General features: G+C 39.9%; 1 non-coding gene across 1 annotated transcript; it reads right to left on the bottom strand.

The window, feature by feature from the left end:
- Positions 1-201: 201 nt before the first annotated feature.
- On the bottom strand, positions 202-308 carry LOC141650739 (small nucleolar RNA R71). The gene has a single exon (XR_012546756.1). It is a non-coding gene; the product is annotated as a small nucleolar RNA R71 (small nucleolar RNA).
- Positions 309-4,993: the final 4,685 nt, after the last annotated feature.

Below are 4,993 nucleotides of genomic sequence, written 5' to 3'. Positions count from 1 at the left end.
AACTTTTGTGACTATTGCTCCATGATTCGCCAAACGGGTGTCACCCAAGCCCAAATAAGGGAAATACTTTTCCCTTTCTCATTGAAGGACAAGGCCAAGCTTTGGATCAATAGCCTTGACCGCACCGCCATGGGAATCACCAATTGGGAGACATTGGCTCTTACTTTTTACCAAAAGTTTTTTCCACCGGAGAAAACTCAAACTTTGAGGAGCCAAATCACCGGATTCTGTCAACAAGCTCTTGAGAGCTTATATGAAGCTTGGGAGAGGTACAAGGAGCTTCAAAGGCAATGCCCACATCATGGGCTAGATGATTGGTTTCTAGCAATAACATTCTACAATGGATGTTGTGCCGAGTCCCGAAGGATTCTTGATTCCGCCAACAATGGGAGGTTTGATCAAATTGACACCGATCTTGCTCATGCCACGATCGAATCTATGGCGGTCCATGATGCTCAATATGTCAATTCCCGAGCTGTGCCATCCAAAGGTAAAGAAGAATCCTCTAACAACTCCGTTTTGCTAGCTCAAATTGCCTTGCTCCAACAACAATTGGCGGAGAGAGATGCTAAAGATTCCCTTCAACAACTCAATGTTGTATCTTCAACAAGCCAAATCATTGTTTGTGACGGTTGTGGAGGTGCGGGTCATTATGCCGCTCATTGCCGAGCTCCTATGGAAGAGGTAAATGCTTTTCAAGCTTTTAGACAAGGTTCATATCCACCGGGTACATTTTCCAACACTTATAACCCAAATACAAAATTTCACCCGAACTTGTCTTACAATAGCAATAATGTGCTTAACCCTCAACCCCCACCACAACAAAATGCCTATGTCCCTCAACAACAAAAGTATATCCCTCCACCGGGTTATCAAAATCAACAAAGGCCCCCACAAAACAATTACCAACAAAATCCACCACAAAATGGCCAACAAAACAATCAAGGAGTTGGTAAGCTCGAGGGCATGATAATCCAAATGCAAAGGGAATTATTGGCTCAAATTCAAAAAAATGATCAAGCTCATAGTGCCGCGGTCAAGATGTTGGAACAACAAGTGGCTCAATTAGCCGCTTCTAGCTCTCAAAGGAAGAATGGTCAACTACCTCCCCAAGGTGAGCAACCACATGAAACCGTTAATTCTATTTCCTTGAGAAGTGGTTCAAGCTATGATGGGCCATCCATGACTTTGGATGATGAGGTGGTTGTTAAAAAGGCTAAGCTTGGGGGAAATGACAAAAAGAAGGCTAGTGAAGAGCCTATTGTTAAAGATCGTGTGCCATTCCCTCATCGATTGTTGAAGCTAAAGAGGAAGAGCAGGCTTGATGCCAAAGATGTTGGGTCTCCTATGCCAAAGGAAAGTGATGAGGTGGTTGTTGAAGAAATATCTCCTAATGCTAAGGAGAGTGATGTCAATTCAAAGAAAGTGGATGCTCCTAAGGAGAATGAGAAAGAGATAGTGAAAGATGTGGAGGATGCTCCTCCCAAGGAAGTTGTTCAAGTACCATTTCCCCATCGTCTAGCAAAGCACAAGGAGGAAGGTAAGTTTGCTAAATTTTTAGAAGTTTATAAGAATTTGCAAGTCACCATCCCGTTTATGGAATTTCTTACCCAAGTCCCTTCTTACGCAAAGTTTATGAAGGAAATCCTCTCAAAGAAGCGATCCTTCAATGAGGTTGAGACCATCGCTTTCACCGAAGAGTGTAGTGCACTCTTACAAAACAAGTCTCCCCCGAAACTTAAGGACCCCGGTAGCTATTCTATTCCTTGCACTATAGGCAAATATACCATTGATAAGGCCCTTTGTGACCTAGGTGCTAGTGTAAGTGTCATGCCCTATTCCCTTTGTGAAAAACTTAACATGGGTGCTTTAAAATGCACAAGTATTACATTGCAAATGGCGGACCGTTCTTTAAAGCGACCTCTAGGTGTCTTAGAAGATGTTCCCGTCAAAGTTGGCAAGTTTTTCATACCCGTTGACTTCCTCATACTTGATATGGCCGAGGACTCACAAACCCCAATTATATTGGGTAGGCCATTTTTACGCACCGCGGGTGCGTTAATTGATGTAAAAAATGGGAGGTTGACGTTGGAAGTGGGTGATGACCGGGTTTCCTTTAGCAAAAACAACACCATTAGAAGCCCAATGTTACAAGAGTCTTGTTGTTTATTTAACACTATGGACTCTTCTTATGCCTCTACTATGCTTGGTTCCTCACTAATGGATCCGTTGGAGGACTATGTTGGTGTTGTTTGCTTTGTAGGTGATGATGCTAAGGGCACTATTGCTAAGAGTGCCAAAAAGAAGAAAAGGAAATTTTATTTGAACAATTTCAAATGGTTGCGGAATGCAAAGATAGCTATGCAATGGAGCTTGGTTGGTGGCAAGCTCAAGAACAAAACTTGACTCAAATAGCTTCTTACGTCGTGCGGGATGTTAAACCAGCGCTTCTTGGGAGGCAACCCAAGCTTTTTATTGCTTTTATTTATTTTTGTTTTAATTTTCTGCAATTTATTGTTTTTGTAGAATAGTAATAAAATGTTCGACTTGATGATGTTTCTTTTTGTGATTTTTAGGTGAAAATGAAGGAAGAAGAATTAGAAATAAATTTGACACGCTTCCCCATGCAACAACCCCGTTCGGGGACGTGGTTTTCGAAAAAGAGAAGGAAATTGAATCAATTGCGGAAAAGAGTCAAAACCTGAAGAGGAGGTCAACCCCGATCGGGGTTGGGCGGCCCCGATCGGGGTCGTGGTTCTGTGACTTCTTGGCCTTTGTTCTATACGGGTAAAAAAAAAGGGTAGATTTCTTTCTATCATTCAAACATACCCGACGGTACTCATTTCCTCCTTTCTCTCTCGTTTCTTCACATTTCTTCACTAAAGTCACAAAGAAACATCTACATCCCCCCGATTTCATGCTAGCTTGGGGGAAACCAACAAGTCGAGTATATTTTTTTAATTGCTTTGCATATTAGTTTAGATCTTGCAACCCATTAAACATTATCTCTAGTCCTTCCTGTTTTGTGCTTTGAGCCATTTTTATGGTTTGATTGGGTGATTTGAATAGTTGGCACATTGAGGACAATGTGATGTTTAGCTTGGGGGGAGATATTGCATTTGCATATAGTATAGTTTGCATATAGTGTAGAATTTTTGAAAATTTTTGAGAGAAATTTTTGCTTTATGCTTGCTTGTTGCCTACTTTCCTCTTTGCTTATCCTAATAATGGCTTGTTGCTAATGATTTATTCTTTCATGTTGGGATATTAGCTACATGGGGATGTCTTGACATAGTAGGTGGGAGATGGAGAATGAACCGAATAGGCTTGATCTTGACTTTTGGCAAGCTACAAAATGGCAAGGAAGAGCCTCTTTTTGACCGATGCATCCATATCCGGTCTCTCTTAGGTGAGTGTAGGTCTCCTTATGATGTGTGTGTTACATCAAAACGCACAAGTATGGTCTTCATGTCATATCTTGGTAAGCATGCATTCATTTGTTATAGCATTTTGGAGCCATTTTTGACCCCTTTCATAAACATTTTCCCTAGCTACATTATAACTTGCCTACCCTTGTTGAGCTAGTAGCTTTGTTTGGTTTTGTTTGGGTGCTCAATTGGGATTTGTTTCAAAGTTTGAATATCATGTGAGCTTGGTCTTAATGCTCAAGAAAAAAAGAAAAGAAGAGGAAAAAATGAAAAAGTTGAAGTGATGTAATTGGAAAACGAAAGAAAATGAAAAAAATGAAGATGGAAAAAAATGAATGAATGAGAAAAAGCATGAAAAAAAAAGAAGTATGCATTGAAAAGAAAGAAAAGAAAAAAAGAGAAGAAGAAAAAGATGTGAGAAACTCTCAAGCATTATTCATATATTTTGGAGAAATTTCTTTGGTTTGAATTGGAAAAAAAATGGGTTAGAATTGGGATTGAGCATCCTTACATTTTGGTAGTTGCTAGCTTGACTTAGCTCCACATTACCATAATTCATTTGTTCCCCCTTCTTACCCATGTTTATTGCCTTCTTTCTACCCATTTGGCTTCTTTATCATGCTTGCATTTGATTGTTTTGGCTTGCTATTTTTGACATGTTTACCATATTAGATTGCGGGCACATTATTATAAGTCGAGGATAGTTGAGTGTTTATTCACAAAAATTGTCCTTTCACATAAAAAGAGTTTGAGTGCCCCGTGAGAGTCCATAAGTCAAAGGATCATGCAAGAGCTTAAAGGTTCATTCAAAGTTTTCTATGCTACGCCGTCATGTAAATCTCAACCATGCTTTGCTTTATTCCTTGCCCATGTTGTTTCGGGTTTTAAAATCATTATGCTTAGCTTGTTTGGGATATTTCATTTGATGGGATTTGGTTTCTTGCTTGGGGACAAGCAAGGGTTTAGCTTGGGGGAGTTTGATAAGTGCATATTTTATATACGTTCACCCCCTATATTAGCTTCATTTTACATGTCTTTTGGCACTTATCATAGTGTTGTGAGCTAATATTTGTTATTCTAGTGTGTTTGCTTGTCTTAACATGTTTTGTAGGATACTTAAGCTTTTTGGAGCTAAAATACTACAAGATGAGCTATTAGAGTACTATGGCTAAATGAAACCAAGTTTTGGACTAGCATGGAGTATTGACATGGGTTTGCATGAAGAAATTGGTGGATCAAATTGTGTAATTCAAATGATTGTCAATAACCAAAATCAAGCCCAACTTCAAAGTCCAAGTCAATGGGAAAGCATGGGATTCTAAAGTTCCTAAGATGCCAAATGCTAGCATTAACCGGGTGATTAATCGCACAATTAATCACCAACATTGGATACCCTTTGCAATTAAGATGAGAATTAAGGGAATTGACCGAGAAACACACCACCCCGATCGGGGCCATGCAACCCCGATCGGGGCCATAATCATCTTCAATGCTTACGTTTCTTCTTCCTCTCCTATAAATAGGAGAGGTGTTCCAAAGCTTTGGGCATCCAATTTTACGTCCAA

The sequence above is a fragment of the Silene latifolia genome, chromosome 3 (genome assembly GCF_048544455.1).
Source record: "Silene latifolia isolate original U9 population chromosome 3, ASM4854445v1, whole genome shotgun sequence".
Lineage (NCBI taxonomy): Eukaryota > Viridiplantae > Streptophyta > Magnoliopsida > Caryophyllales > Caryophyllaceae > Silene > Silene latifolia.
The sequence above is the reverse complement of the archived record's forward strand: the minus strand, read 5'-3'. Positions and strand labels throughout refer to the sequence as shown.